Source organism: Artemia franciscana, chromosome 20 (assembly GCF_032884065.1).
Source record: "Artemia franciscana chromosome 20, ASM3288406v1, whole genome shotgun sequence".
NCBI lineage: Eukaryota > Metazoa > Arthropoda > Branchiopoda > Anostraca > Artemiidae > Artemia > Artemia franciscana.
In genome coordinates, this window is record NC_088882.1 from 8506562 (window position 1) to 8519676 (window position 13115).

Sequence of the window (13115 nt, forward strand, 5' to 3'; positions counted from 1 at the left end):
CCAAATCAAGAGTGGATGCTGAATAGAGTGATTTTGAGTGGAAATATGATTGGGAAGCCCATGAGTCTTCAACTCCTTTAATTCTTCATGGAGCCTACAAGGAAGAAATCTTTAGATTGCTCCAGGCTGCAATTTAAGGTAAACTTAATGTAAGGGAAGTGAAGCTGTCAACTTGACCAATCTTTTCATTGCTCAATGTCACCTTTTCATCTATACTTATTCCTAGGCTTAGCAACTTAGTCTTCTTAACATTAATTTTTAAACCTATTCTAGCACTCTGAACTTACAAAACCCCTAAAAGTTTATTATGGCATTTGGTATTTACAAAGTGACATATAGCAATCACAATTTCTGTTGGTCTGTCTGTCTGTCTGTCAGTCCTGCTTTTGCTACTTTGGGCACTTCTAGAAAAGATAGGACAATGAAAGTTGCCAGGCATATCAGGACAAGACGAGATTAAATTAGAAATAGTCTCTTCCCCGATTCAACCATCTGGGGGGAGAGTGGGGGGATGGTTAATTCGGAAAAATTAGAAAAAATGAGGTATTTTTAACTTTCCAATGGGTGATCGTATCTTAATGAAATTTAATATTTAGAAGGATCCAATGCTTCAGGGCGCTTATTTTAAATTCCGACCATATCTGGTGACGTTGGGGGGAGGTGGAGGGGGAAACCAAAAATCTTGGAAAATGGTTACAGTTTCCTAGATACATGATTGACATAACCGTAACAGATCCGTTCTGTCCCCACTCTACACAGATCCCCACTCTAGGCTTTGAGAAAATATATTTCTTTTGTGTCTTCATTTGTGTCTTCATTAAATTTCTTGTGTGTCTTCATTAAAGAAAGAATTGAAAAAATAGTTACCCCTCCCTTTTTAAATATTTTTTCTTCTTTTTTGTATTTCCATGAATGCAAAATGAATATTATATACATATAAGAAATTTTCGTCAGTCTTTTCGCTTGAGTTTACTTAAAAATTACAAGTCCATTTATAATTGCACAGTAGATAAGAATTTATTATCAATTACCATACGAGCTTTGAATCTATAGAGTCCTCTGTAGTATAGTGGTCAGTATCCCCACCTGTCATGGGGGAGATCAGAGTTCAATTCCCCAGGGAGGATAAATTTTAATTTAAATTCGGATCGAATCCGGGGACACTGGGGGGTGGAAGGGGAAACAGCAATCTTGGAAACTTGGAAATCTTGAGAGCAGGTAATTTACACCTCCTCCATATTTTGGAAATAACTTTTTTTGGCATTTTCATTAAAAAAAAAGCCCCCATTCTAGGCTCTGAGAAAATATATTTCTTTTGTGTCTTCATTAAAGAAAGAATTGAAAAATTGTTACCCCTCCCTTTTCAAATATTTTTTCTTATTTTTGTATTTCCATGAATGCTGCCTCTGAATATTATATAAATATAAGAAATTTTCGTCAGTCTTTTCGCTTGAGTTTACTTAAAAATTATATAATTGCACTAGGGATACGAATTTATTACCCATTATCATATGAGCTTCGAATCTATAGAGTCCTCTGTAGTACAGTGGTCAGAATCCCCACCTGTCATGGTGGAGATCAATTCCCCAGGGGAGATAATTTTTTAAATTTAAATAAAGAATTTTGTATTATGCAGTTGTTGGAATAGCATCTTGGAAATGGTAGAGAGGAATGCTCTTTGGACATTTTAAAATCTAAAAGCAAGTATAAAAAAAACAAGTTTTTTTACTGAAAGTAAGGAGTGACATCAAACTTAAAACAAATAGAAATTGTCCCCTATATGAAAGGGACTGTCCCCTCCTCAATGCCTCACTCTTTACGCTAAAGTGTGACTTCGTCACAGCTCTACTTATTAAAACAATAAAAACTTTAATGTTAAGATGGGATGTTGAGGAGAGAAAAGCCTCTTTCATATATGGAATAATTACTGTTCGTTTTAAGTTTTAATGTCGCTCCTTACTTTAAGTTATAAAAGACTGTTTTTTCATTTTAATTGCTGAAGGTTTTTCATCACTTTCCCAAAACATGCTAAAAAAGATAAAACATCAAAAAGGAAAATTTGACAAGAAGACAACAATGAAACAATAAAAAAAAAGAATACAATAGAATTTATACAGAATAAAAAAATGCCCTATGTAACTAATTTATATTCTTTACAGGTAGAATACCAAACAAAAAGAGACTACATGAACGGTGTATTTGCAAGTTTATCTTTGTCATAATTGCCAATAAACAAAGAACAACAAAATCTAGGTTCTGACCATGTCACAAGTGCCATATGAGCTCTTGGCTTTTCCAACCTTGGCACAAGTGCCATATGAGCTCTTGGCTCTTGTTCATTTTACTCACACTCTCATTTAAGAACCTTGAATCATCAGCATAATCTAAGTCCAGGATAGTTTTTCCACCTCATTTGATTCCATGTTCTGTCATTGCCTTTCCTGTGCTCCTCAAGACAAAGTCCATCAAAATGATCCATACAAAGGGGGATAGAAAACAGCCCTGTTTAACTCCTGATTTAATATAAAATGAACTGCTAACCTTATTTCCTACCTTAACTACAGCAGTGTTATTCTTATACATAGCACTAATCACTTTAATGCATTTGTCTGGTATACCACACAAAGATAAAACCTTTGCTAAAGCTCTTTTATCAACAGAATCAAATATTTGCTCATAATTGGGGGGGGGGATGAACACAAAGCAAAGTCCAAAATGAATCTATAAAGACTCAAATGAATTGTTTTTGTAAAGTTTTTGAAAAATTTTCCATAAGTGGCATAAAAGGGAACAAAAGAGGAGACTAAGACTGGATTTAGCCTTTAATACCAATCAGCCAGTGCCCATGGAGTTTTTATTGTTTGTCAAAAAAATTGCCTGATTGCTTTCATCTGAACTAGTTTCAACAGTATATCATGAATAAAGAAATAAATAATGATAAAGAAGGAATCTAAAAATTGTATTTATTTGCCCCCTTAGCCTTTAACCATATTGCCTTAAAATAATAAAATTATACCTTGGAGGTGTAGATATTTGACCTTTGTACAATTTTGAACAAAATGTCTATCTAAAATTCCAATTGGATACATATAGAGAAAATAGGGTTGTGGGTGGGGCTATTTGCCCTCCAGTCACTTTTGACTCTGAAATAGGGAACTATAACTTTCAATTTCCAGGTGAGTGAGCTCATTTTGAAGTTGTTTTGACAATTTTTTACCATACAAAGTGCTTTAATAAAAAAGAGAAAAAAGATGTGAAATTTTTTTGAAAAATGACAAAAAATAATAATGGCCATTTTTTCAAAATATAAAAATTTTGTTTGAATGTATTTGGGGAAAAGAGTTCGTGGGGAGAGGCATTTAGTCTTTAAATAAAGAATTGATCCCTGGCTTGATCCATAGCTTTCACATATCACCATGGGCCATGACCAAACCTTTTATTTTCCATCCTTAATTGATCAAACACTGGAGGAGAGAGCTTCAAAACAGAGGGTCACTTGACAAATTCAGAGCCTAGTTAAGGAAATAGAACCAATTTGAAGAATATACAAAATATTACTGCTTTTTTTTACTTCAGAAATGATCTAGTTGTTGGGTATTGCAATCTAACCTATTTTAATGAACAATTGTTATAACTTTTCATTTTCAAAATTTTTACAGAAGAGAAAAAGTTTTGATAAGGTAACACAGAATATAATTATGACATTTTGAAAATTTGTGTGTATGCCAAACCCTAAACAAACAATTAAAGTTTAACTATGCTGCAAAGCTGCATAGTTTCCATACTATAGTACTTAGAAATGCTAATTCTAGGAGTATATTCATTTCTGGTTGACCTTCCTCCTCCATAGGGCAAACTAAAATGCATAAAGTGGGCTTGCTTACAGGTAATATTTTCTATAGAGCAAAGCATATCAGTCCATGAGCCCTGCAGGCAGCAAGGCAAGGTCCGTATTCTGTATTTATTTAATAAACCTTGTTTGAGGTTTTTTTTTTGTTTTTTTGTTGTTTTTTTTTAGTTTTATTACTCTTTGTTGAATAAATATAGAATACAGATCTCGCCCTGCTGCCTGCAGGGCTTATGGACTAATATGATTTGCTTTATAGGTAATGTTACCTGTAAGCAAGCCCACTTCATGCAGTTTTAGTCTCATTGGAAGGGGATTTTAGAAAGCAAAAAAAAATGGATTTGCTTTTCTAATAATGACAAAGAAACAATAGACAATCATCAGAATCTTGCTATATGTAGTAATATGCACTTTAGACAGCTTGTGATGAAACCAAACATTTACTAAGTATTCTGACAGCTAAGAAACAAACTTACCTCTGAAACCAGAATATCATCCTGAATCCAAGTATGACAATAATTTCCACTGCAAATTCAGTTTTAAGGCCTTGACAAACTCTTAAAGATGATACCCTTTTCTCTTACTTACAATACAGCTTATACAACTGTTTTAGCATCAATCTTATTAAAACTGGTTTAGCCATAAATTGAATCAATGGTGACAAAATTGAGAATCAATAAATTCTTGGAAAAGTATAATATGGGCTACATATTTGGGTGAGGTTAGAAAGGATAGGTTAAAATATAATTTACTATAGCTTTGGCTATGCAAAGGCCTTGGTAGAACAAATTTGGTTGAATAGTGATTCTTGCAAGCAAATATTACCTATAGAGCAAAGCAAATTAGTCTATGAGCTCTGTGGGCAGCAGGGCAAGGTCTGTATTCTGATTGGTCGAATTGTTAGTTCATGTTTATAACCTACTTTTTGTTTGCTCTTTCAGACTTCAGGCCAAATAATTATTCAATAAATATAGGATACAGACCTTGCCCTGCTGCCTGTGGGGCTAACGGAGTAATTTGCTTTGCTCTATAGGTAATATTCACTTGGAGAATCACTATTCAACCAAATTTGTTTCACCAAGGCTTTCCTACAGTCAAAGAATCTTTTAAAACAAATTTAATCTTGAACTAAAAAAAAGTGTATAATCTCCATTGCATCAGACAGCATTTCTTAAAATCAACAGAATATAAACATAATATTTAAATAATTATTCTGATTCACTGGTTCACAGGCTAGTTTAAACTTGAAAGTGAATAATTAGCATTATCAGATGTGTAAGTTTTTTAAGTATCTTTTGACTTACTACTATACAGAAATTGCCAATGATGACTGGAAATAGTATTTAAAAAGTAATTTCATTCATAGTGTACAACCCAATCATTTCCCTTGGCTTCAAAACCCTGCCCACTTTATGTATTTTTAGTTTGTTGAAGGGGGATTTTATAAATCTAAAAAAAATGGATTTTAGAAAGCTAAATAATGGATGTGCTTCTAGAATTAGCATTTCTAAGTGCTCTAAACTGGAAACTTTGCTGCTTTGCAGGATAGCTTCCAGTTTAGACAGCTTGTAATGAAACTAAACATTTACCATAAATTTGTGTATGGATTCAGGATGAAATTCTGATTCTTGAGGTAAGTTAGTTTTTTAGATGACTGAATGCTCTATTAATCAAGAAATTTACCAATTTTTTCAATTATTTTAAACTACAGAAGATGAAAAATGGCAATACTGAGCTTATGCAATTGATAAACTAGATTTGTAGGATAAATTTGCACATGTGTGATTACTTCAGGCTGGTGATACTCTTTGGTTCTTATAGGTTTGTAATTCCTTCAGAAGATCCCATAGGCTATCTATTAATATAATGAGATATGGTGGTAAAATTCTAGTTTATTGACTTCTTGCTATCTCGGAAATGGGTTAGGTTAGGAAAATGAAACTTTTGGGGATGGGTCTACAGGCTAAAGTATATCCCAGGAAGGTATTTCAAAGTACCCACCTCCACTCCTTCTCCCTCTAGAGGGCCCTGAAATTTGCCTACATGACAGATCTATACCTATTGAAATTGTTACAAAACACCAAGTCATGACATAGGCAATAATGCTCCTAAACCAATGAATCAAATAAAGAAATTTATTACTGAAATCGTGGCTTGTGCCTTTTTGTCCTTATTTCACTCCAAGCTTGTCCTTATTTCACTCCAAGCTGTGATTTAAGGTAATTTAAGGTTAAACAACATTTTACCATAATTTTCAGTTATCAGTTGCTTTTTCTCTGCCTTTAGTTCTGAAAATATAATTCCTGTTATTTGAGTAGAATTCTGAGCCATATCAATGTTTTTTCAAAATTTGGGAAATGTATTTGCATATCTTTAAAACCTTGTAAAATGGGATTGAGCAAAGTTGTGAAGCTGAAAACAATTTTGTTGTACTTCATTCAAGCAGAAGATCTTTTTTGCAAGGTTTTACTTTTATAATATACATATTTTTAAAGGTCATCAAAGATCAGGACCCTCTAGAGAGAGATAGGGAGTGGAGACAGGTACTTCAAAATACCTCCCCTGGACATACTTTAGCCTGTAGATCCATCCCTGAAAGTTTCATTTTCCTAATCTAATCCCTTTCCAAGATAGCAAGAAGTCACTAAACTAGAATTTTAACAAAATAGTATTCAGGTCAGCCTATTTCTGAAAATTTGGTTATTGTAGCTAGACTGTAAGTTGGGCTCAGGTCTTAGCTAGCCTATTTTTGTTTAAAGTGAAAATCCTATTTCCTCTAATACAGCAACTGGCACGTTTTCTTATGCTATAGGACTACATCTTAGCCCATTCAATTGTTGTGGCAATGATTATTTAGTGTACATTTGGGAAAAATAGTGAAAAGCCTAACCTAAAAATCCAAATGGCTGCCCTATTCAATCTCTGCCCTCTAAGAAAAAATTTGGTAAAATTCTAGTAAATTGACTTCTTGCTATCTCAGAAAGGGTTTAGGTTAGGAAAATGAAACTTTCAGGGATGAATCGACAGAATAAAGTAGGTCCTGGGAAGGTATTTGAAGCAACTACCTCCACTCCTTCTCCCTCTAGAGGACCCTGACCTTTGATGACCTTTAAAAATATGTGTGTTATAAAAGTGAAACTTTGCAAAATAGATCTTCTGCTTAATTGAAGTACAATAAAATTGTTTTCAGCTTCATAATGTTGCTCAATTCCATTTTATAAGGTTTTAAAGATATGCAAATACATTTCCTAAATTTTGAAAAAAAACATTGATATGGCTCAAAATTCTACTCAAATAAGCTACAGGAATTGCATTTTCAGAGCAGGGAGAGAAAAAGCAACTATTAACTGAAAATTAAGGTAAAATGTTGTTTTGTCAAAATTTCAATAGGTATAGACCTGTCATGTAGGCAAATTTCAGGGCCCTCTAGAGGGAGAAGGAGTGGATTTGGTTACTTTAAAATACCTGCCCAGGACATACTTTAGCCTGTAGACCCATCCCTGAAAGTTTCATTTTCCTAACCTAAACCCTTTCTGAGATAGCAAGAAGTCACTAAACTAGAATTTTAACAAAAATTTTGCTATAGGATATATTTCTTGAAAGAAAAAATTTTTCTTGAAGAAAAATCGGACTTACAGCACACAAAGATTTAGGAAGCAACTTGTACAGACTGTATGCCAAAGATGAAAGTCCACAAGTTCATCCACTAAATATTTAAAAATAAATGCTCTATATCGGTGATGTTACCAATTATAGGCCTTTTTTCGCGTCAACCAAAGAGACTGTTTGAGCTCAACCACTCGGTGTGGTTGAGCTCAACCGCTGTTTTTGCGTGAAACAGTGACAAACCAGGTTGTCATGAAAAGTGATTTTGCGTGAAACAATTGACTGGTTGAACTCTAATTTAACCAGAACTGTCATTGTTTTTAACCGTAGGGTTCTACCATTCATAATTGTTGGTTGACCTTTTCAGGCGTAGATTTCGAAAAGAAGAATTCGTAGGCTATAAATAAGTCTATATAAAATAAGAATTATAAGCTGACAAATAGAATTCTAGCCACGCAAAAGTAAGGTTTAATTTTGTTTTTTTAGTATTAGGGCTATTTGGATAAATGTTGGGTTATATCCTGCAATTTGATTCACATATGCCTTAAGACAGGAAGTCAAGAGTTTGAATATGCTTTTGAAAACTTATGTAGATACTTGGAAATCTTTGTTTCATCCTTTTGATGCCCTAGGCTTGACCTTAGCTTGGTAATTTGGCTTCAGAGATAAAACCTTGATGAAGCAAGACCCTAGTGGTTATGAAGCATTGTTAATCCAATTACTATTCTTACTAAATGCTTCAAGATGTGTTGCATCTTTGTCAGAACTCTTTACATTTCAGCCTTACCCTATAGGGCCATGGATAAATTTTCAGGTCAAACTCTAGTTTGGCTACTGTTTGCTATCTTAGAAATGGGTTAAGTCAGGAAAATAGAACTTCCAGTAATGAATCCAAAGCAAAAAATACGTAAAATTCTAGTTTAGCTAATTTTCACTATCTTGGAAAGGGAATAGGTTACAAGAATGAAACTCAGTAATTAATCCAGGGTCAAAAACACTTTGGGAAGGTACTGCCAGGCTTCTATGTCAACCCTTTTCTGATTTCTAAGTCTTAGATAATTGCTTACTCAAAAGGTCTATACCTATACTATTGAAACTTTGACAAAACAAGATTTACCTTAATTTTTAATTATCAGTTTCTTTTACTCTGGCTTTAGCTCTTAAAATGCAATTCCTTTTATTTGAGTAGCATTTTAAGCCATATCAATATTTTTTTTTTTTTAATTTAGGAAATGTCTTTGCATATCTTTAAAACCTTATAAAGTGGATTGAGGAAAGCTGTGAAATAGTTTCTTTGTACTCCATGTAAGCAGACCTTCCCAGAATATACTTTAGCCTTTAGACCCATCCCTGAAAGTTTTTTTTAATCTCACCCCCTGGTGCTCTTTTACACATTGTATAAATTGTGAAGAAATGCCAGCCCCCTTGCTAAAAGTCTTAGAAGTATCTTATATCAAAATACACCTGATACAGTTTAATTTTTAGAGATGACACAGAATAGCATTAAAGCTGAGTATTTGCTTTGCAAGAAATGTGTCCCTTCTGTTGTAAAGCATTTTGGATAGACACTAATCTAACCATGGGCGTATTGCTGTTGCAAATGGTTTTGCTTAAAATGGTTTGGAAAACAAATAGCAAATGTAAATTTGCTTTTTTATCATTATTTAAGACTAGAATATCACAAAGCTATGCAATCACATTGCTTGTTGTATCTTAAGTAAATACAATCCCTGATGGAGTTTTGTTGATACCTGTCTTAAAATTAATTTGTCTAAATAAAATATATTGTTTATGGGACAGTAGAGAAAATGGCAACAACCATGAATTGAGTTTTTTTCAATATTTCTTTTTTCAAATAATAGTTCTCTAGTCACATTTGTGTTCCTTGCTAAGTTGTTGGCACTCTGGTTTGGGAATCCTTTGTCCAAGGGGTACAGGTTTAATTCCTGGCATTGCTAGTGTATTGGGTTTTTACCAGCTAAGTATTCACCATGCTAGTTTGCATCTTAAGTAAAGCAATCCCTGCTGGAGCTTTGTTGACACCTGCCTTACAATAACTTGTCTAAGTAAAATACAATGTGTATTGAAGATTAGTGAAAATGGCTGTAAATCCATCTTGGTTTTTTTTTCAATATTTTTTTTAAATAGTTGTTCTACTCTGGTCATAATAATGTTCTTGGCTAAGTGGAAAGCACTCTTAGTAAGAAATCCTTTGTCCATGGGGTACAGGTTTGATTCCTAGTATTGCCTGTTTATTTGTTTTAAATGGGGGTCAGTGATGTTAGACAGATCTAAACCAGCTCTAAATAGGCAAATGGAGAAATATGCAAAAGGTAAGCAGGGAGGGTGTACAAAAGCACAGGATTTCTGGCCCCCAGCCCTTAATTGCAATTCTTGGCCAAAGGGTCACAAAGTGGAAATTAGCACTGCCAGTTTAGACCTTGATGTGTCAGTGCTGCCATACTTACTTACTTGCATATTGGTGTTGAGTTTGCCCACATTTTATCTTCATTACTATCTAAAATCATTTAGACACTCAGCAAACTGTCTCAAAGCACAATTAGTATTGAATAGTTTTTGGGCCTTACTGACTTTCCCTTTATAGCAAAGGTTTATTGTTGTGTATAATGTAGATATTTTAAAGTAATCAATCATTAAGAAGTCCCTTTTAGTTTTATCAAGTTTTTGAGTAATAAACCTTTTTAATTACCTTAAAATATTTATTCAGGTCCTTTACTATTGGCTGCCCTTTATATTACACTAATGATTGAAATATATTGTGGTAACTAAAAATTTGGATAATCCAACCTATTTTACCATCTTAAGGTTGTTTACAAAGGTGTATGAAATATTTAAGTACTGACTTAGCTACAGAAAACTTCTAGATACAATAAAATGTAAGCAAGATGGTTCTTACTTTGACCATATCTATGGAAGCACTAATGAGAGAGTGGGTAATTTGATGCATTTGTAGGATTGAGTGAGATGAGAAATGAAGTGTAGGTTTGATGAGAGATGGCTGGTGAATGTGATGAGGGATGAATGTTTTGCAAGATTTTAAAATTTTGGACAATTTCTCATGTTGACAGTAGAGTGCAGAAGTAAAATTTTGTAATTTTTTTTCTTTGTTTCTGTTATGTTAGACAGTGTTGAATATTCTAAAGTGAAGTTTCTTTTTTGTTTGGAATTGTCATGGCCCTAGGGCTTTAGTGCAATACAAATTACTAATGTTTATTCACTTTCTTTAAACAAACACAAGGTCTATGTCTCCTAGCTTTAACAAAGTCAAATGTAATTTTAAGACCAGGGATTTCAAAGTAGGTCAAATGAACTTCTGGTAAAAATGAGCAATTTATGAAACATCTAGATTAAAAAAAAGTCTTTTAGACAACAAAGAAGACAATTGAATAAAGAAAAGTACCTTATATCATAATTGTTGTGCACCCTTAAGATAGAAATGAACAAAGCTTCAATTAAGATTCTGTTTTGTTTAAACAGACAGAAGGGACAATCCTCCAAGCTTTGACAAATACAATCTCACTTTGTGGCTCCTATCTTTTCAAAGGGGACTTTCTTTGGATTTTTTCTATCCAACTAAAACTGAAAAGGACAGCATGATATACAAGTGGCCTTCCAATTACCCTACATAGCAAGAGAAAATCATTAAGTTAGGCTATGCTTTATCTCAATCCCCCTCCCAATATGCAGAAATATGGCTCAAATTTCATATTTTCAATGCATTTAACCTCCTGTCACCTGTTTTTCTAGTTATTGTTTGTCCCATTTGTTTAATTTACAGCTGCATGGGATGAAGTTAGAGAGACAGATTGACAAAACGAATGGAAAATAGGAAATTTCAGCAATAGATTTTTATACTGAGAGGATTGAGGGGTAAAGTAGAGCAAAGTTGTATATAAAATGTGTTACCAGCTATTATTCTAAAAATTATGAAGCATGAGTTTTTTTTTTTTTTATGTTTCTTTCTCTTCAGGTCCTTCTCTAGGGCTTTACCAAATCAAACATTCTATGCCCAGAAAAATTAGCAACAAGGTATAGTCTATATACAAAGGCTTATGTTATTTAACTATGAATATGGAATTTATATGGCAATCAGGAACTGGATACAGGCTAAAGCAAGTAAAAAAGAAAGAAAAAACTTCCCTAGTTAGCTCAGGAGACTTTTAATAGATTACTCTTCAGATAATTGCCTATGATACATAATTTAAATATTTACCCCTGTACAGTAGGGCGTTAAAACAATCTATCACAATGTAAGATACAGTATATTTAGATATGATGCTGATTTACAAATTCCAGGATTCTTTGTTGTAGTTTTCATAATTTTGTTGATAAAGTTTTATATATTCATCATATTTTATTTTATGTCATTAACATTAGCCAAACTTAACTTCTCAATAGAACTTGAATGTGGTGGCTATAATGCACAAGTACTGCAAAAATCTTACAACACATTATGTGTTATGGTAACTGTTCAGTGAGAAAAAAACTATTTTCCTAGTTTAGCTTAATTTGTTATATTTTTGTGCTTATCAGAAATATTTTGTTAATTTTAGGCAGCTGTCCCCCCTCAAAAAATTCTTAAACATTTGCTGGTTTATACTTAACTAGTATTCTACTGAAAACAAAAATTAATATATATTTTGTATTGAAGAAACATAAAGCCCTTTGGATTTTTTTTACAGACATGTTGGTTATGAAGTGTTAGGACCAGAGAATGACATTATAACTTGACTTCAAAACAACTTCTCTGTTTCTAAGCCAAATAAAATTCTAGATAACTATTGCTCTCTGAATTCAGGGTTCCTCTGTTTTGAGTAAGATATTGATAATCAAATGGAATTTTTGGTCTTTATATAGCTAAGATTTTGCTTTCAAATCAGTTAGGTAGGCCTACTGTTCTTTTGTTAGGCTAAGCCTGTAATAGTGCTTTATTGTGAAGAGTCAAAATTTGTAGGGATTGCAAAGGCTAGCCTGAACAATATGTTATTACAAATTGTTAGGTTAAACTTCTGTTTGGTAAAATTCTAGTTTAGATAAATTTGTATTATCTTGAAAAGGTTTAGGTTAGGAAAATGAAACTTTTAGGGATGGGTCTAGAGACTAAACTATATCATGGGAAAGTATTTTGGAGCATGTAACTCTACTCTTTCTCTCTCTTAAAAATGTTTGCCTTAAATTACCTTAAATCACATTGTCTAATGAAATAAGGATTAAATCCTGTAGAATTGCTGGTTAGTGATGATGACAGTTGGAAATCTCAATATTTTGTCCACACCCTTAAAAATGCTTGTGTTATAAAAGTGAAACCCTTGTAAAATAAATCTTCTACTTAAATGACAAGAAAAAAGCGTTTTTAGTGTCATAACTTTGCTCAATTTCAATTTATGAAGTTTCCAAGATTTGGAAACTTTCAGGAAATACATTTCCCTATATTTAAATATGAAACACCAATATGGCTTAAAATTCTACTCAAATAACAAGAATTGCATTTTCAGAGCTAAAACCAGAGAAACAGAAACTGCTTGCTGAAAATTAAGGTAAGATGTTGTTTTACCAAAATTTTAATAGTTACAGACCAGTCCAGTATGCAAAATTCCCAGACTTAAAAACAGAAGAGGGTTATCACATAAGCTTAGCAATA

The 13115-nt window shown here is 33.0% G+C and overlaps 1 protein-coding gene across 3 annotated transcripts in view; it reads right to left on the reverse strand.

The window, feature by feature from the left end:
• Positions 1-7665, reverse strand: part of LOC136040408 (charged multivesicular body protein 6-A-like) — a 35085-nt gene extending 27420 nt beyond the window's left edge. Inside the window, exon 1 of one of the 3 annotated variants that reach the window (XM_065724681.1) lies at positions 7484-7665. The gene's annotated coding sequence lies outside the window, so the exon portion shown is untranslated. The other 2 variants (XM_065724683.1, XM_065724682.1) reach the window with 2 other exon arrangements.
• Positions 7666-13115: the final 5450 nt, after the last annotated feature.